This window comes from Heloderma suspectum, chromosome 4 (genome assembly GCF_057233095.1).
Source record: "Heloderma suspectum isolate Gila_16-S chromosome 4, 16-S_ref, whole genome shotgun sequence".
NCBI classification, from domain to species: domain Eukaryota; kingdom Metazoa; phylum Chordata; class Lepidosauria; order Squamata; family Helodermatidae; genus Heloderma; species Heloderma suspectum.
Window position 1 is genome coordinate 84636888 of NC_139461.1, and position 21315 is coordinate 84658202.

Genomic DNA, 21315 nt, shown 5'->3' on the forward strand with positions numbered 1-21315 from the left:
AGCTATCCGCTGTGCTTTGCGTTGCACCAGCCTCCATTGATAGCTATGATGATAGAGGTTATCTGAGAGAGGTGGAAAGACTACCAGTAACTGAGGCTAGTACCTTTGTGACTGAGGCTTGCTGTTGGCAGCCTGTCAACTGCCAGTAAAAGTACCATAGCTTCTGGCCAGGGTGATTGCAGAGTGACCTCAAAAAGCAGGAAGACTTCAAAGGAGGCAACTGTGCTGTATCCTTGGCTGTATCCTCTTCCTCAAATAACTGACCAGAAGGAAGACTTCAGGAGAAGCCAAAGTAAGAGTGCTGGAGAAAGAGCATCAGTCTCAAGAAGCTAAGTGTACATTGTGAGTGACAGCTGATGGGCTATGTTCAATCTGGTACCTTTTCAGTGAGTCCAAGACCAGAGAGAACTTGTCTTCTCCTCTATTGTAGGAGAGCTTATTGTGGTAGAGTTAAGGAAAGGGTAATTGGCATATGAATTTCATTTAGGGAAGTGATCTTAGTAAAGGATATAACATTTTCCATAAAGTGACAGCACATAACTTATTGATAATGTCTAACTTATACTCTCACCCTATCTATTCAACCTGTACGCAGAATACATCATGCGACGTGCTGGGCTTGATGAATCCAAGGCTGGAGTTAAAATCACTGGAAGAAACATTAACAATCTCAGATATGCAGATGATACCACTTTGATGGCTGAAAGTGAGGAGGAGCTGGGGAACCTCATGACAAAGGTGAAAGAAGAAAGTGCAAAAGCTGGGTTGCAGTTAAACCTCAAAAAAACCAAGATTATGGCAACCAGCTTGATTGATAACTGGCAAATAGAGGGAGAAAATGAGGAGGCAGTGACAGACTTTGTCTTTCTAGGTGCAAAGATTACTGCAGACGCTGACTGCAGCCAGGAAATCAGAAGACGTTTACTTCTTGGGAGGAGAGCAATAACAAATCTTGATAAAATAGTTAAGAGCAGAGACGTTACACTGACAACAAAGGTCTCCATAGTTAAAGCAATGGTTGTTGTTGTTCAGTCGTTCAGTCGTGTCCGACTCTTCGTGACCCCATGGACCATAGCACGCCAGGCCTTCCTGTCCTGCGCTCTCTCCCGGAGCGTGCTCAAGTTCATATTCATTGCATCCGTGATGCTATCTAGCCATCTCATCTTCTGCCGTCCCCTTCTCCTTTTGCCTTCAGTCTTTCCCAGCATCAGGGTCTTTTCCAGGGAGTTTTCTCTTCGCATTAGGTGGCCAAAATATTGGAGCTTCAGCTTCATTATCTGTCCTTCCAATGAGCACTCAGGGTTGATTTCCTTTAGGATGGACTGATTTGACCTCCTTGCAGTCCAGGGCACTCGTAAGAGTCTTCTCCAGCACCACAGTTCGAAAGCATCAATTCTTCGGCGCTCAGCCTTCCTTATAGTCCAGCTCTCACAGCCATACATTACTACTGGGAAAACCATAGCTTTGATTAGACGGACCTTTGTCGGCAAGGTGATGTCTCTGCTTCTTGCTATGCTGTCTAGGTTTGCCATAGCTTTCCTCCCAAGGAGCAAGCGTCTTTTAATTTCATGGCTACAGTCACCGACTGCGGTGATCTTGGAGCCCAAGAAAGTAAAATCTGTCACTGCTTCCATTTCTTCCCCTTCTATATGCCAGGAAGTGATAGGGCCAGATGCCATGATCTTCGTTTTTTTAATGTTGAGTTTCAAACCAGCTTTTGCACTCTCCTCTTTCACCCTCAACAAGAGGCTCTTGAGATCCTCTTCGCTTTCTGCCATTAGGGTGGTATCGTCTGCATATCGGAGGTTGTTGATAATTCTCCCGGCAATCTTAATTCCGACCTCTGATTCATCCAACCCCGCATTTCTCATGATGTACTCTGCATATAAGTTAAATAAGCAGGGTGACAATATGCAGCCTTGTCGTACTCCTTTCCCAATTTGGAACCAATCGGTTGTTCCATCTCTGGTTCTTACTGTTGCTTCTTGACCCTCGTACAGGTTTCTCAGGAGACAGGTAAGGTGGTCTGGTACTCCCATCACTTTAAGAATTTGCCACAGTTTGTTGTGATCCACACAATCAAAGGCTTTAGCGTAGTCAATGAAGCAGAAATAGACGTTTTTCTGGAATTCTCTTGCTTTCTCCATGATGCAGCGAATGTTGGCGATTTGATCTCTAGTTCCTCTGCCTCTTCGAAACCCAGCTTGTACTTCCGGTAGTTCTCGGTTCGCATACTGCTGAAGCCTAGCTTGTAGGATTTTGAGCATCACCTTGCTGGCATGTGAAATGAGCGCAATTGTGCGGTAGTTTGAACACTCTTTGGCGTTGCCCTTCTTTGGAATTGGAATGTAAACTGACCTTTTCCAGTCTTGTGGCCACTGTTGAGTGTTCCAGATTTGTTGGCATATTGAATGCAGCACTTTAACTGCATCATCTTTTAGGATTTTAAATAGCTCGGCTGGAATACTGTCATCTCCGCTAGCTTTGTTGTTACTAATGCTTCCTAAGGCCCACTTGACTTCACTCTCTAGGATGTCCGGCTCAAGTTCAGTGACCGCATTATCATGGCTATCAGGGACATTCAGATCTTTCCTGTATAGTTCTTCTGTGTATTCTTGCCACCTCTTCTTAATCTCATCTGCTTCTGTTAGGTCCCTGCCTTCTTTGTCCTTTATCATGCCCGTCTTTGCACAAAACGTTCCCTTGAGATCTCCAATTTTCTTGAAGAGATCTCTCGTCTTTCCCATTCTGTTGTTTTCCTCGATTTCTTTGCATTGTTCATTTAAGAAGGCCTTCTTGTCTCTCCTTGCTATTCTCTGGAAGTCTGCATTCAGTTGGGTATATCTTCCCCTTTCTCCTTTGCTTTTCGCTTCCCTTCTTTCGTGAGCTACTTGTAAAGCCTCATCACACAGCCACTTTGCTTTCTTGCATTTCTTTTTCTTTGGGACGGATTTCGTTGCTGCCTCCTGAACAATGTTACGGACCTCCGTCCATAGTTCCTCAGGCACTCTGTCTATCAGGTCTAATCCCTGAAATCTATTCCTCACCTCCACTGTATATTCATCAGGGATATGATTTAGGTCATACCTGAAAGGTTTAGTGGCTTTCCCGACGTTCTTCAATTTAAGCCAAAATTTTGCAAGAAGCAGCTCATGATCTGAGCCACAGTCAGCTCCAGGTCTTGTTTTTACTGACTGTATGGAGCTTCTCCATCTTTGGCTGCAAAGGACATAATCAATCTGATTTCGATATTGACCATCTGGTGATGTCCATGTGTAGAGTCGCCTCTTGTGCTGTTGGAAAAGAGTGTTTGCTATGATCAGCATGTTCTCTTGGCAAAACTCTATTAGCTTTTGTCCTGCTTCATTTTGTACACCAAGGCCATGCCTGCCTGTTATCCTGGTGATTTCTTGACTTCCTACTTTAGCATTCCAATCCCCTATGATGAAGAGGGCATCTTTTTTTGGTGTTAGTTCTAGAAGGTGTTGTAGGTCTTCATAGAACCCATCAACCTCAGCTTCTTCAGCATCAGTGGTTGGGGCATAGACTTGAATTACTGTGATGTTGAATGGTTTGCCTTGGATTCGTACTGAGATCATTCTATCGTTTTTAAGATTGTACCCCAGTACTGCTTTTCCCACCCTTTTGTTGACTATGAGTGCTACTCCATTTCTTCTAAGGGATTCTTGCCCACAATAGTAGATATGATGGTCACCTGAATTAAATTCGCCCATGCTTGTCCATTTTAGTTCGCTGATTCCCAAGATGTCGATGTTCAATCTTGCCATCTCATGTTTGACCACCTCCAGCTTACCTTGATTCATTGATCTGACATTCCAGGTTCCTAAACAATATTGTTCTTTACAGCATCGTATTTTCTTTTCACCGCCAGACACATCCACAGCTGAGTGTCCTTTCGGGTTTGGCCCAGCCGCTTCACTCTTTCTGGCGCTACTTGGAAATACCCTCTGCTCTTCCCCAGTAGCATATTGGACACCTTCCGACCTGAGGGGCTCATCTTCCGGCGTCATATCTTTTAGCCTTGTGATACGTTCCATGGGGTTTTCTTGGCAAGAATACTGGAGTGGGTTGCCATTTCCTTCTCCAGTGGACCACATTTTGTCAGAACTCTCTGCCATGACCTGTCCGTCTTGGGTGGCCCTGCACGGCATAGCTTATGGCTTCACTGAGTTATGCAAGCCCCTTCGCCACAACAAGGCAGTGATCCAAAGCAATGGTATTCCCCGTATTAACCTATGGCTGCGAAAGCTGGATCATAAGGAAGACTGAGCGAAGGAAGGTAGATGCTTTTGAACTGTGGTGTTGGAGGAAAATTCTGAGAGTGCCTTGGACTGCAAGAAGATCAAACCAGTCCATACTCCAGGAAATCAAGCCAGACTGCTCACTTGAGCGAATGATATTAAAGGCAAAACTGAAGTACTTTGGCCACATAATGAGAAGACAGGATACCCTGGAGAAGATGCTGATGCTAGGGAAGTGGAAGGCAAAAGGAAGAGGGGCCGACCAAGGGCAAGATGGATGGATGATATTCTGGCGATGATGGACTCGACCTTGGGGGAGCTGGGGGTGGCGACGGCCAACAGGAAGCTCTGCTGTGGGCTGGTCCATGAAGTCACGAAGAGTCGGAAGTGACTGAATGAATAAACAACAAAACTTATATAATATTAGTATCCCATATCTAAGGCCTTGATGGTGTATTAAGGAGGAGGTTTAATTAAAGTTTTATATAGTGGTAGCTGAATTTAAGGGATAAAAAGTTACGGTGAATTTATAATACAAGCTGAGAAAAGATTGGTAGCCATTTCCATCATAGTTTGGGAAGTTTGGTGGGATAGAAACCCACTGATTTTGCCACATTTGGCATCCTTACAGTGGGATTTAAGAAATCCAGTCATCAATTTTCCCCATTTGGTGGTATGACAGGATATAAATGGCCAATGTCCCACAATGCAAAACATTCCTTCCATACAGAAGACTAGGATGACAGGGAGAAGAGTTGTAGCCTAGTTTCTCCCTAACACTCTAGTTTTCTATGAGTACACAGCACTACTGTTCCCAAATTAGATTGGACAGTTCAATGCAGGGTCATAGAACTAGATACACACATACTCAGACACATACTGATGCTCTTTTACCCTCCGATCTCCATGCATGGGGATATTTAAATCTCCTCCCCCCCCACACACACACACACACTGAGATCACATTGCACTCCCCCACCCCTACCTCAGGGAAACTAAGACCAGAAGGACTGGAGCACAAGGAAAGTTTGCATTAGTGGATTTGTTAGAGCTGTTCTCTAGTTTTTTAGAATGACTTACTGTTACTGCAGTCTCTGACATCCATTAAACAAATACATTTCTAATATGTTCTACACTTCCTCCTTTGAGAGGTAGTTTGGTCCAGTGGACCAAATTATCTTTGGATATGGGAGACTTAACTTCAAGCCCAGTCTTTCTTATGGACTCAGCCATGAGGCCTTGAGCAAATCATTATCCACAACAGGAGTGATCTACCTCACCCCATTACTGTTACAGCAAAAATAAGTGCCTGGTATTATTAGTGCTGTTGCCAAAGGAACCAAAGCTTGTTCTTAAAATTACTCTCCCAGTTTGCAAATCATCTGAATAGTCCTGATCTAGTTAAAGCTAGTTGTTACTCAGGCTGTAAATATGCTGAAGCAGTCCTATGCAGTGAGAAACAAAGTTAAACTCTTCATGGAAACAAAGGGAAGAACGATGCCATAGCTGAGTGATCCAAAACTGTTTTGTGTCCTATGTTTCCTTATAGACATCAGTGGGCAATTTCAGAGCTGAGTCTGAAACTACAAGGCCTAAACCAGATCATGTCGGAACTTAATTCAAATATAAGAACATTTGAAGCCAAGCTGGATTTATGGAATAGGCAGCTAGAGGGTGGCAACACAGTCCATTTCCCAATCCTTTGTGAACAGAAACCGGAGTCGACAACACAGTACGCAGCAAACTGCACATTCTTACTTGAGAAATTCAGTGACCCATTCCAAGTCCTAGAAGTGCAGGAACAAGACTTTGACCTTTTTGCTACACCTTTCAATGTTGAAGCTGGTGATGTATCAGAAGAATTCCAGCATGAACTCCTGGAACTGCAGACAAACAGTGAACTGAAGGCAAAATACAACAACATGATTATTCTTGAGTTTTACAAACTATGTGTGGTAGTTGAAGAATTGCCAGCACTCAGAAAATGTGCACTTAGAATAGCATCTCTCTTTGTGAGCAGTTCTTCTCAAAGCTAACTCTTGCCAAGAACCACTTCATTCCAGATTAACAGATGAAAACTGTTACAGACAGCTGCAAGTGGCAGTATCATCAATTCAACTAGATATTTCAAAGCTTGTAAAAGAGAAGAGACCACAACCACCACATCAACAATGGAGGAAAGGGGTGCCTTGAAGGGGAGGTGGAGGCAGTTGTACATAGGACAAGAGATAAGCATTTCTGTGAGCAACTGTTGCAAGAAGCAGATTTAACACTGAATCGCTGCCTGGAAATTGTCAGAGCAGAAAAACTTTCTAAAGAGAGGATCATTACATTATTTATTTATTTACAATATTTATATACCGCTCCACATCAAAGATTTTGGAGTGAAGAACAACAAAATAAAAGAATAAAACCCCATAATTAAAACAATTAAAACATTTTAAAATAACAGATTCTGAACTTAATAAACTGCAGCTGGTTACTCAGGGAAGGCCTCTTGAAATAACAAGATCTTCAGGAGGCACCAAAAGCAACACAACGTTAGTGCCTGCCCAACTCCAAAGGGTGGAAGGGGGCCACCATGCTGAAGGCTCTTTTCTTGGTGGACTCCAACTGGGCCATAGGCCCATGTGGAACCACCAGGAGCAAGTCCTCCAATGACCTCAGTGATTGGGCAGGTTGGAAAAGAAGAAGGCACTCTCTCAGGTATCCTGGTCCCATTTTGTTTAGGGCTTTGTACACTAGTATTAATACCTTAAACCTGGCCCGGTAGCGAATAGGCAGCCAGTGCAGTTCCCTCAGCAAAGGATTAACATGCTGAAAAGGGGCAACTCCTGACATTCTGCACTGGCTCCAGCTTCTGGACCAGCCTCAGGGGCAGCCCCACATAGAGAGTGTTGTAATCCAGTCTTGAGGTTACTAATGCCTGTACCACTGTGGCCAAGATATCCCTGTCCAGGAGAGCCAGTAGCTGGCAAACCAGCCCTAGCTGGTAAAAGGCACTCCGAGCTGCAGTGGCCACTTGAGCTTCCAGCGACAATGGTGGATCTAGGAGTACCCGCAGACTATGAACGTGATCTTTCAGAGGGAGTGCAACCCCATCCAGAACAGGCAATGAACCTATCTCCCAGACTTAGGAACCACTCACCCACAGGGTCTTGTCAGGATTCAGCTTCAGTTTATTGGCCTGCATCCAGCCCACTACTGAGTTTAGACACTGATCCAGGACTTGCACAGCCTCTCCTGATTCAGATGTCACAGGGAGATAGAGCTGCATGTCATCAGCATACTGATGGCATTTAGCTCCAAATCCCCTAATGACCACTCCCAGCGACCTAATATAGATATTAAACAACATTGTGGACAAGATGATACCCTGTGGAACCCCATAGCTCAATTGCCAAGGGGCCGAGGTGTAGTCACCCAATGTTACTTTCTGAAACTGACCTTGTAGGTAGGACCAGAAGCACTGTAACACAGTGCCTCTGATACCCATCCCACGGAGTTGATCCAGGAGGATACCATGGTCGATGGTATCAAAAGCTGATGAGAGATCGAGCAGAATTAACAGGGTTGCACTCCCCCTGTCCCGTTCTCGATAAAGGTCATCCATCAGGCGACCAAGTCTGATTCAGTCCCATAACCAGATCAAAACCCAGAATATTAGCAGGCACACCAGAGGTGCAGGTGCATGCTGTTCAACAGTCAGGACATTGCTATGAGCAGGATGTGCAGCCTAGGGAAGGGGCACCCAGGGTACAGTGCATATACTGTGGGCAACAACATGAAAAAAGAAAAAAGCCTAGCATACCAGCAGAAGTGCAAAGGATGTGGCAAACCAAACCACTTCCAAAGCCAATGTAGGAGTGTGAAGAAACCTCAGAGACCCAGAAACCTCAGAGTGGTACAGGAAGACACTGATGAGTCTGAACACTGGGAGTATGATCTAAACCTGACTCTGGGATCACCAAACCATGATGTCCACATAGTGGGAGACACTGGGGGAAAAATATATACCCCACCATACTGTTTGCCTGAATGCTGTTGAGCGTAGGGATGTACGAAAGTCACTTAACTTTTCGCGGATTGATTCGCGGTGGGGGGGAGGCGGTCCATCCCTCCCCCTGGAATCCTTGATGTGGGGGGAGGCGCTCCGGTCCTCCCCCCAGGAATCCTGCCTGGCCGGCTCCGTTCCGCAGCAGCTCCGCGGAGCAGCCGGCCAGGGCCGTCCGCAGCCGAGTTCCAGCCACGGACTGGCTGCTGTGGACACAAATGGCGGCCGCTGTAGCGGCCGCCATTTGCGTCCAGTCAGGCTGCCATGGTAGGCTATGTAAGTATTTACGTAGCCTATCACGGCAGACAAAAAAAAAAAAACAGCGTATGCAAATGGTGGTGGCTACGGTGGCCGCCATTTGCGTCCCTATTTTTCACTGTTTTAGCCTACGTAAATATTTACGTAAGCTATTATGGTGGGAAAAAAGGAATGCAAATAGCGCCCACTACGCTATTTGCATTCCCCTTTTTTTCACCATAATTGCCTACGTAAATATTTACGTAGGCTAAAACGGCGAAAAATAGGGAATGCAAATGGCGGCCGCCATAGCCACCGCCATTTGCGTACGCTGTTTTGTTTTGTTTTTTGCTTGTTGTGATAGGCTACGTAAATACTTACGTAACCTATCATGGCAAACAGCAGATGCAAATGGCGGCCACGGCAGCAGGTCGAAACACCAGCCGCTGCTGCTGGAGCCGCCACCGGAACATCCGCCCCAGGTAAGCTTTGTCCCGGGGGGAATCCGTGGGGGGGGCGGGGGGGAGGCCGTTCCGCCATGGATTCTCTCAACTAGGGAATTGTCCGCCAACCCTAGTTGAGAGAAAACAACAACCATTTACTTCCAGCTGGGTTGTGGGACCAGCTGCAGTGTGCTGCCGGTAACACTGGTTAATGGAAGGACCTACATTGAACCAAGTGGCCACATGCTTATTATGCATAACAAGAGTACCTTGAACCCTGTAGGCAAGTGTAAACTTAAGATTCACAACCCAAAGAACAATAGGCATTGTCATTTAGAATTTGTTATTGTAAATGGGGAGCAGAGCAGTGCAAACCACGCAGCTGATTCAGGTACAACATCAGAATATCTTGAATGCAGCTCAGACCATTGAACAGAGCCACCCTGTTGCCTGAACAATGGAGAAGATACTGAAAGCATTTGGGGAAGCTTTTCAAGGAGAAGGTCATCTGGCAGGGAAGCTGAAACCTGAGATCGACTCCAGTGTGGAATCAATTAGGGCCCCTACACACACACACACACATGTACTTATAACACTGGCAGAACCACTGAAGCAGGAACTAGCCAGCTTAGAAGCCAAAATATAATTGCCCTAGTAGATACTAGCATAGCATGGATCAGCGGCCTGGTTATCATATGAAAACCTTCAGGAAAGTTGTGCATTTGTATTGATCCTAAACTTTTGAACAGAGGACTAAACTGCAGCTACTACCCACTACCAACTGTTGATGATATGGTAGGTGATCTATCCCAAGCTAAGGTTTTCTTGGTTTTTGATGTTAAAAAATGGATTCTAGCACATACAACCGGACACAGAGTCAAGCTATCTGACCGCTTTTGTAACTCCTTTTGGCAGATATCAATGGCTACATATGTCAATGGGCAATCAGTCTTGCCCCAGAAGTGTTCCAGTGCAGACTGAATCAGAAACTAGAGAATATTTCAGGCCTGAAAATAATTGCTGATAGCATCCTAATTGTGGGAGAAAGAGATAATTCATGTGAAGGATCATGACAAAACATTTAGTCATTTTTGGAGTGGTGCAGAGAAAGACATAAAATTAAACCCAGATAAAGTCAGGTTATGACTAAGGAAATTGCCCTATATTGGCCACTTGTTGACAGCAGAGGGTCTGAATGTGGATCCTGAAAAAGTTGAAACAATTTACAAGATGCCTAGACAAGTGGATATGAACTATGAAGGGAGTCCAAGGATTCTTGGGAATGGCAAAGATTTGCAAAGGGCCAGCACAGCCTTCCTCAACCTAGTGTTCTCCAAATATTTTGGACTACAACTTCCAGCCTTCCTGATCATAGGCCATGCTGGCTGGGGTTGATGGGAGTTGAAGTCCAAAACTTCTGGGGGACACCAGATTGGGGAAGACTGGGCTAGCGGATCAATATGAGCCACTCTGATAGCTGTCACACAAGGAGGTGGAGTGCAAATGGCCAGAAAGTCATCAGCAAGCATTTGAGAAGATCAAGAACACAATAGCCAAGAGCCCTAATCTGAAGTACTACAGCCAAAGTGGGCAGCTGGTGTTACAATTAGTGCTGTGCCAAATCCTTCCCCGTTTGGGGGATTTTTCTCTCTCCCTGCCAAAGAGGCATTATTTTTTTAGTGGGAGTATTTTGGAGAATGTTCTCCTTGGGGAGGGGAACAGGGTTTCCACATACCTTTTTAAGTTTGGGAGGTGTCTGAAGGACCTTCTTTCTATGTTTAAAAAAATGTTAACTTGAAAAATGCCCCCAGCATGAGACTCTTTACATGAGGCTTCTCCAGCCCAGCAGCACTTCTTGAACTCCCATGAGACCACGTGACCTCACCCTCTTCAATAGGCATTCAGGAAGAACTCCCAGGTTGCAGAAGCTTCTGTGCAAAAAGCTTATTTGCAAAGAACAAGTGGGACTTTTGGAGCTTTAGAAAAATGCTTATCTTGCTTGCTCTGTGTTGCTGCAAGGAAGAGCAGAATTTTTCTAAAGCTCTAAAATCCCTGATTGCTTGTGCTTTGCAAAGACAATTCTGCATCCCCAGAGCCTTTCCTGGATTCCTATTGGAGAGGACAAGGTCACATAGTCTCCTGTGAGTTCAGAAAGAGCTGCCAGGCTGGAGAAGAGTCCTGAGCTCCTGCAAGTGCAGGGGGACCCCTCAGCCACCTAAAAAGGTAAGTTGAAATCCTGTCCTCCTCCCCAAGGAGAACGTTATTCAAAATTCTCACCTCTCCCAGCCTCTTTTGCCAGAGTTTTCATTTTGTCCTCCCACCCCACCATGAAATGCTGAAAATGGAAGAATTAAAATTTTCAGTACAGCACTAGTTACAATATGATGTATCTGAGACAGGGCTAGGAACTACTCTACTACAGAACATCAGCTAGTTGCATTTGCCAATAAAGCAATATCAGGAACTAAAAGAGGGTATGCACAGACTGAAAAAGAACTGTAGGCTGTACTGTTTGTAATGGAACACTTGCATCAGCTCACTTATGTCCAATCATGTCATAAACCCCTGGAAACTGTTGTTCAGTTCCTGAAAGAGGCTTTAGCACATGTTGATGCAACTGTAGAACTATGATGTGCACATCCAGTACCACCTAGGCAAAGATCTCATCCTGGCAGGCACTTTAAGCAGAGCTTACCTCACAAAGCCTAGTGAAGAGGGTTAATTCAAGAAGGACACAGAATTAACAAATATGTTACAGTACCTACCAATTCCCTGACCCCACTTACAGGCAAAACAGGAAAACACCACTCAGGACAAGAGTCTACAGTGCTCATTGGAAGGACAGATAATGAAGCTGAAGCTCCAATATTTTGGCCACCTAATGCGAAGAGAAAACTCCCTGGAAAAGACCCTGATGCTGGGAAAGACTGAAGGCAAAAGGAGAAGGGGACGACAGAGGATGAGATGGCTAGATAGCATCACGGATGCAATGAATATGAACTTGAGCACGCTCCGGGAGAGAGCGCAGTACAGGAAGGCCTGGCGTGCTATGGTCCATGGGGTCACGAAGAGTCGGACACGACTGAACGACTGAACAACAACAACAATACATGAGGGCTGGCCTGAAGTAAACCGTGAGCTACCAGAGGAGACTGTATTCTGATAGAGAAGCTTAGTGTACAAGATTCTCTTCAGGGGTAATAGAGCTATCACACCTGCAGCGTTGTTGTTGTTGTTGTTCAGTTGTTAAGTCGTCAAGTCGTGTCCGACTCTTCATGACCCCATGGACCATAGCACGCCAGGCCTTCCTGTCCTCCGCTCTCTCCTGGAGTGTGCTCAAGTTCATATTCATTGCATTGGTGATGCTATCCTGCAGCGTTGTGCTTAGACATAAAGTAAATGATATATTCCCCATACATGTGAATTGAGAACTGTCTCTGGAAAGCAAGACAATGTGTATATGGACTGGCATGAATGCCCAGCTGAAAGCATACAGGGAAAAATGTGATATCTGTAACTCACATGGAGAAAGACAGCAAAATTAGACTTTACACCAAGGGTGGGCAACTTATGGCCCTCCAGATGTTTTGGCCTGGAACTCCCATGATCCCTCACCATTGGTTATGTTGGTTGGGATGGGAGTTGTAGGTCAAACTATCTAGAGGGCCACAAGTTGCCTATCCCTGCTTTACAGCCACATGAGGTACCGAGCTAACCCTGAGGGAAAGGAGGGGTAGATTTGTTCAAATAGCAAGAAAAAGACTATCTTAGAATGGTAGACTAGTACACCAATATTTGGGAAATAGATCTACTCCCAGATACCAGATCTCACACAGTCAGTGGGAAGCTAAAGGGCCATTTTGCCTAGTATGGAATAGTGGAGATTGTATTCTTGGATAATGGGCCACAATTTGTGTCAGAAGAATACAAAGCATTCCAGAGCCAGTGGGAATTTGATCATCAGACAACCTTGCCTGCCTATCCCCAGAGCAATGGGAAACTGAATTTTGACCAAAACCAGGAAAGCAGGGACTGATCTATATCTAACAATCCTAGACCAGTGTAACAGATCCTCACAAGGTTTGGATGGGAAGGGACTGATGTATCGAAGGACTAACAACTTCTCCACACCAGGGTTTTTATCCTGCAATTTTACTGGGGCTTCCACTTGTGTATGTTTGCGGGATTAAGATCACCCCTTTTCAAGCACTTCCGCTTTTTTTTACCTGAGTTCCTTTATCTGCAAGCTCTATATGTTTCATTATACAGCCACTAGATGGCACTGTGTTATAGCACCACTTCCTTTTTTCCATGGAGAAAATCAACTTGTGATATTTAAATAGCTTGTTATCCATGATCTTAAAAAAACAAACAAAACCAAGATAAAGATCAGAAAGCACAGGGGAGGTCCTGGAACTTGACTATATCATGTAAAGGACTCATAAACTTCCAGGAGTAACCAATCTCAACTGCAGAATAAAAGTCCTGTGTGGATAAGTCCAAAGACTTTGCTGCAGATGCGGGGCAACTTACTGCAGCCAGAGGGTCACAAAAGACGAGTCAAACTGATAGCAGAACAGACATTAAGACAGGCTCATTACTACAGCAGGTCAGCTAAGGACCTACTCAGCCTACATGCAGCTGAGCAATTCTGGATAGAGCCAACAGGGCAACAGAATAAGGACTGGAAGAGAGCTGAGACCAAAGTCAACTAAACACATACTCATTTGAGATGGTTACCCCAGACGGCCAAGTCTAGAGAAGGAATCAAACGCACGTACAGAGCTGCAGTCAACTTGTAGCAGACTCCAAACTAGCTGGTTGGGATGAAGATGAAGATCTTCATGAAGATGAAGAGCCAGTGTGGTGTAGTGGCTAGAGTGCTGAACTGAGAGTCGGGAGATCTGGGCTCTAGTCCCCACTCGGCCATGGAAGCTCACTGGGTGACTTTGGGCCAGTCACAGACTCTCAGCCCAACCCACCTCACAGGGTAGTTGTTGTGAGGATAAAATGGATGAGGAGGATTATGTACGCCACCTTGAGTTCCTTGGAGGAAAAAAGGCGGGGTATAAATGTAATAAACAAACAAACAAATAAATAAATAAATAAAGACAACTGCAGGAGGCAAAAAAAATGCCACTTGAGCATTTAGCCCTCAAATTGAAAAGACCTCAGATTCTCCTGCTCAGGTGAATGAGAGACTGACCAGCTCACGTTCATCTCAGCCCCCTTTAAATGCCACAGATACCAATCATTAGGAAAGCATGACTTCTGCTGTAGCTAAAGAGATTAAGACATGGGCAGGTTGACTTGTATAGAGACCCCATGACCTAAAAGACTATGTGTAAACTAAAGGGGACGTATTGGTTTTTTGACACTACATAGTTAGTTGCAAAAAAGAAGTTTTATTTGTTAAAATTATAAAAGGAAATATTATCAGTGTATATGGAACTATGTAGGAGAGTTGGGGTAGCAGACAGGAAGAATAACTCAGTGACACAGAAGGAATGCTTAAGGGAACATCTACCAGGAAGTGACTTAGTGCAACAGTACAGAGCCAGAGCAGGAGAAACACAGAGTCTGGGTTCAGATGATCATGGGGAAAAGAAGCCATCGTGACTTCTCCTGCTGCCCGCCACACGTGCCATCCACACGCCCATTGTTTACATAATTACCCACGCTGCAGCACAAGTTGGCATGCACCAGGGGTTGTAGGGTGGGTACGAAGCCACCCCTGCCGTGCCATGAGCCGGGTTCACACAACACCAACCCACACTGCAGCACGGGTAATTATGTAAACAGCGCACGTGCAGCACGCACAGGGGCAGAAAGAGAAACCACAATGGCTTCTTTTCCCCCTGCGATTGTCCAAACATCCTGTTACTGAGGAGTTAGAAGCATGCTTGGTTAAATAAAGAACTTTATTTTACGTAACTCCTTCCTGATTCTCAAGTGGTTGCAAACACCACTTGAAACAACTGGTACTTACAGTGCAATCCCATACATGTTTACTCAGAAGTGTGCATAGGATTGCAGCCCTACTCACTTACCTGGGAGTAAGCCCCACTGAACTCAATGGGACTTATTTCAGAATAGCGATGTATAGGATTGCACTGCTTGTCATGAGTAACTTTAACTGGGTTAGGGCCGACATTTGCAGCTATTCACACACTGGTGAAACAAAACCCTCTTGCCCATATAAATCTGATATGTGACTGAATATGTGTGTGCATATGTGGACTTGGAAAATGATTTTATCCAGAAAATAATTAATACCAGCAAATGAGATATATAAAAATAAATCAGAGCTAGCAGTCATTCACTCTGAAATATTTAGTAAATTCTCATCTGACTACCATACAGTATGCTTTAAATAAAGTGTTTGATACAAATATTATCAAACTACAGAATGGCTACAGAATCGGACTCAAAGAGTGCTTATCAATGGGACCTTCTCAAGCTGGGGAGAGGTAACGAGTGGGGTACCGCAGGGCTCAGTCCTGGGCCCAGTGCTCTTCAATATTTTTATTAATGACTTGGAGGAGGAGGTGCAGGGAATGCTGATCAAATTTGCAGATGACACAAAATTGGGAGGGATAGCTAATACTTTGGAAGACAGAAACAAAATTCAAAGTGATCTGGATAGACTGGAGTGCTGGGCAGAAAACAACAGAATGGCATTTAATAGGGACAAATGCCAAGTTCTGCACCTAGGAAAAAGAAACCAAATGCACAGTTACAAGATGGGGGATACGTGGCTCAACCACACTACGAGCGAGAAGGATCTTGGAATTGTCGTCGATCACAAGCTGAATATGAGCCAACAATGTGATGTGGCTGCAAAAAAGGCAAATGCTATTTTGGGCTGCATTCATAGAAGCATCGCTTCCAAATCCCGGAAAGTACTAGTTCCCCTCTACTCAGCACTGGTTAGGCCTCATCTGGAGTACTGTGTCCAGTTCTGGGCACCACACTTTAAGAAGGATGCAGACAAGCTGGAGAGGGTTCAAAGGAGGGCAACAAAGATGATCAGGGGACTGGAAACAAAGCCCTATGAAGAGAGACTGAAAGAACTGGGCATGTTTAGCCTTGAGAAGAGAAGACTGAGGGGAGATATGATAGCACTCTTCAAGTACTTGAAAGGTTGTCACAGAGAAGAAGGCCAGGATCTCTTCTTGATCATCCCAGAGTGCAGGACACGGAATAATGGGCTCAAGTTACAGGAAGCCAGATTCCGACTGAACATCAGGAAAAACTTCCTGAGTGTCAGAGCAATACGGCAATGGAACCAATTACCTGGGGAGGTGGTGGGCTCTCCCACACTGGAGGCCTTCAAGACGAGGCTGGACAGCCATTTGTCAGGGATGCTCTGACTTGGATTCCTGCATTGAGCAGGGGGTTGGACTCGATGGCCTTGTAGGCCCCTTCCAACCCTACTATTCTATGATTCTATGATTAAAGCTGCCATTGGTAAAAAATCGCACTAATGACAACATTTTCGTATTCCCAAGTCTCGGAATGAAGTTTCACTGGAATGTTCCCAAACAGCTGTAGAATTCCTATTTGGTAGTATATTTGTGGTTAGAGAGCCATCTTGTGGCCTAATCATACTTGCTGAGTAATAATCATTTGAGTATAAAACATGGTGTGGGGAAACAGTACACTTGTCTTTAAAATAACTAGGTATGTAGGGCCTGCCCTGAATTCTACCCTGGCTGCTGCCAATGGGCCTCGTCAGAGGGGGAGAACCACTGCTTTAGGTGTAATGGCTCAGGGTCTCTCTTTTTCAGAACGCTGACATTCACTGCAAGTCCTGCACCTTTGCCACAAATGAAGCCTTTGTGCAGCCATTTTCGGGCATAGCTGGGAACAGGTCCAACTTAACAATACTTTAACCATCAGTTCGGACCTGGCAGATGCTAATACAATAAGCCTTTCTCTATCTTTGTTCCTAGAACCCTTGCAACGCTGAGGCTCCAGATGCCAGCTTTTTGTCCGGAGCTGTGTGACCCTCGGCAACCTGCTGCTCTGCTCCCGATATCAGTACCGAGCATCCCCATTGCTTACTCAGACCACAGCAGGAAATCCAGTGATGGGGAAGCAGCATGGGCTTCCTCCGTTCTCCTCCTTGGCTGCGCATGGTTCAACGTTCAGGGGATGATGGCAATGCCAGTCTACATATTCTCATCCCAGAACAGCAGAATGCAGGACATGTCTCCATTGTTGTCGATACTCACCTTGAAGCAGAAAGATGGACTGGTGGTGCTGTCAGCCAACCTCCTCACTAGTAATGCTGAAGGTGGGATGGAGGCAGCCTCTTTGTAGGCTGAACAGCATCCTGACACAGCATTGCGTCTTTGCTCTGCTCCATGCTCACCCTGGCAGGCGGGGGGACCAGGCTGTGACTCTGCCGGTTCTTGGAGTAAAGCAAGGATGGGGACCAAGAGGCCTTCCACATGTTGTTGGAATACAACTCCCTCCATCCCTCGCCACTGACTGCGCTGGTAGGGCTGATGGGAGTCCAGCTACATTTGGAGGGCCACATGTTCCTTACCCCTGAAGTAAAGGATTCATCTCCAGGATGCGTGTGCGTGCATGTGCGCGTGCGTGCGTGCGTGGTCTGTGCTCTGATTCTTTGTTGTAAAGAAGGGCCAGTTTATAGTATTTTGTAACAAAGGCAGACAAATGCCTCTTCTTAATATTTCAGGGTTGCACATGGCCCTGTAATATTTCAGGCTCTACATGGCCCCATAAACATTACACTAGCCCTGTGAGAGCTGTTTGCCTGTTAATGGCTCCCATGCAGCTGGGATAACACTTAAATGACAGCCACGTGGGTGGGGGCTAATTGCATGGGTCTTTCCCACAAGAATGGCACCCCATCATGTTTCCTGTGGGAAAGACATACACAGTCAGCCTGCACCCACAAGATGGGATCATTTAAACTTTATCCTAACCATGCATCATGATCTTTATAATAAGGACTGCAATGACTCCAGGATTTATCTTTGTAGGATGTGCTAATATATTACATTCATTGTAACAACCACCACCATCACCAGCATCACAAAATCCTTCTGATCCATTTGTTATGCTCTTTATAAGATGTGTAGTCCAAACCCTGTAGGCATTATCCAGTTTAGGCCAACCTGTGAATGAACACAGAGACTGGCACTGGTAACATTTGAACATGGTAAATGGTACAAAATCAATTGGCATTTACCAAATGAATGAATCCAAAGCATAGTATGCACCTGTGTCCTGTATTAAAGGAGAACAGCTGCAATTTGTTTTACTTGATACAGACATTGCTAATAAATGTAATTGCTAAAGCAGCCTTCAGTCAAGCAAGGATTGGGCATCCTTGAAGTAATGGAGTACAAGCCGTGAATTTCAGCAATTACCGAAAACAAGGCCAATGTGCATGAATTAATGAGGCTTGTGCAACTTAGTGGAAAACTGAAATCTGAATAGAAGTGTAAAATAGAAGCAACCATGTTTAGCAAATGCCAATTAACTAGTCCATAGAGGAATTCAATGTACTGAATAAGATTGGTTGTCCTTTAGCATACTACAATGGGGATTTCTTGCTGTATGTATAACAATTTTCTGTTTCATCAGTATTAGATTTAAACACCGTTAAGGCATCCATGTGATTTCTAGTTTCTTAGAAAATGATAAACAAAAATAGGAAGGAATGACATGGAACACAGTCAATATACAGATAAGGCTAAAAAACACAACAATCATTCAGCTTAATCATTTTAACCAGTGTGAGTTCAACATAGTAATTTCATGACAACCTTCATAGACTGGCTACTGTCACCAGAGCATAGCTCAAGATGAGTTCCACCCAGCTGAAGTCAGTGGGAACAAAGCCAAGTTCATATGCTTATAGTAATGGTCACCTCTGCCACTGTTTCCTATAATGGATGTCTGGCACTTGGACTTCTTGTCTTACTGTTAAGCCACCTGCCTGAACAGGTGAAAATTTACTCAACAGTTGGAGTTGCGGTACAGATAAAAATGTCATCCCAGGTTTCCCTGAATGTGAAGAATATGCATGATGGACCTCAGTGCATAACCAGAAAATGTGATTATTTCAGAGGGAAGGGGGGAGGGGGGGACAACTGTGAGTCATGGATTTCTGTATTCTGCTCTCCTAGTGAGTGTCGATGAAATGGCAGCTGTGCCCAGTAGCACTGGGAAGTGCGATTTGCAGAAATTTCATGCTGCTCTTAGTAAATCAGTCCACTGTAGTGTTACCACTGATATTGCTCCATCTCCAGCACAAATGATGATAATGTGTCTACATTTGTACAGAGGCCATAACACTCCCTGAAAATCTCATATGAATTAAAACTTTCAAAAACCTTTGAAGATCCAGTACCCATCTTTGCCTCCACTTCAGCAGGATCTACTTGAGGATGCATAGGACACATTCCCTTTTTCGGGCTCCCTTCCTTTGTTGAGCACTTGGAATGGCAACAAGTGTTTATATCCTGGTGGTGAAGGATCATAAGTCATTACTGCCTATGGTAATGCTCAGCCATATTGGAATTTTTTTTTTGCAACCTGTGCATGAATACTAGCTTCAACCAGAAACATCCAAGTACAGTAAAGGACTCCTTCCTTGCCAATATACATTTCTTTATGTAAGAAATTTAGGGCACACACATACACACCCTTCAGTTTGAAAACTTCCAGAGCTTGGGTAGCCACTTGTGAATTGCCACCTCCCCCGCAAAGGAAATGCGTTGCCAAAAAAAGGACAAAAGAGGATATTGATTTGCATAACATTTGCATATGCAAATGTTAAATGGATAGATGCAAATTTAGAAATAATTATTGATAGCGTGGTGTGGTCATTAGAGTATTGAACTGGGACTTGGGAGATCCGGGTTCTAGTCCCCACTCTGCCATGAAGCTCACTGGGTGACTTTAGTCCAGTCACTGACTCTCAGCCTAACCTACCTCACAGGGTTGTTGTGAGGATAAAATAGAGGATCATGTACACTGTCTTGAGCTCCTTGGAGGAAAGGCAGGATATACATTTAATGTAAATAAATAAATAGACAAACAAACAACTTATTTATTTAGAAATACATCCCACTGTAGCATGAAAGATTGTGACCAGGTGACCTGTGTGTCTACGCAGTCTGCTGTCCAGATGTTAACTGTTCATGAACAATTTCAAGGCCCCTCCTTTTATTTCTTACAGTTTTTTAATCTTTAAAACAGACTTGGACTGGACAGCCCTACAAATAGAGGACACCTTCAAAATAAAGGACAGTCCCCTGGCAGCCTTTCAAATAAGAGACTGCCCTCTGTAGAAGAGGACACAAGGCCATCCGAGCAGCTTTCAATAAGTTAAAACCCTCTTTAAGAAATAGAAAACAGCAGTAGAACTATATTAAAACAACAACAATGCAGCAGTAAGAATGGAAAACATTAAAGCAGCAGTAAAACAGCAGGCCAACATGAAACATTGGATAACTATTAATTTTGCCAAAACTAAAAGGCCTGGGCAAATAAACAGGTGTTCATGCAGTGCTGAGGTCGTAAGGTTTGGTGCCAGGTGAGGCTTCAGGAGGAAAGCATTCCTGAGAGAAGGTGCCACAACTGAAAAGGCCCTTTTGCCAGCCACTCTGATCTCTGATGGCAGGAGCAGTCAGAGAAGGGCCTCAGAAGACAATCTTAATTAGAAACACACACTCACTTATTCATACATTGTTCACAGCAGGACCTGTGGACAAATACATTTAGACCGGAGAAAAGGGGAGACATGATAGATGTGTAGAAAATAATGCACAGTGTGGAGAAAATGGATAGGGAGACACCCCCCCCCCCCCGCTCTCATAATACTAGAACCCAGGGTCATCCCATGAAGCTGATTGGTGGGAGTTTCAGGATAGATAAAAGGAAGTACTACTTCACACAGAGCATAGTTAAATGATGGACTTCACTACCACAATATGTAGCAATGGCCACCAATTTGGATGGCTTTAAAAGGGGGTTAGACAAATTCATGGAGGCTAAGGCTATCAATGGCTACTAGTCCTGATGGCTATATGCTACCTCCAGTATCAGAGGCAGTATGCCTATGTACACCAGTTGCTGGGGAACATGGGAGGGAGGGTACTGTTGCATTCATGTCCTGCTTGGGGGTTTCCCATGGGCAGCTGATTGGCCACTGTGTGAAATATGCTGGTCTGATCCAGCAGGGCTCTAAGTGCAGTCCTAACCTTTTTCTGTTCAGACCCTTTATATCTGTTCCAGTATACTTGCCTTGCTTTACATCATGGAGTAGTGGAGCCAA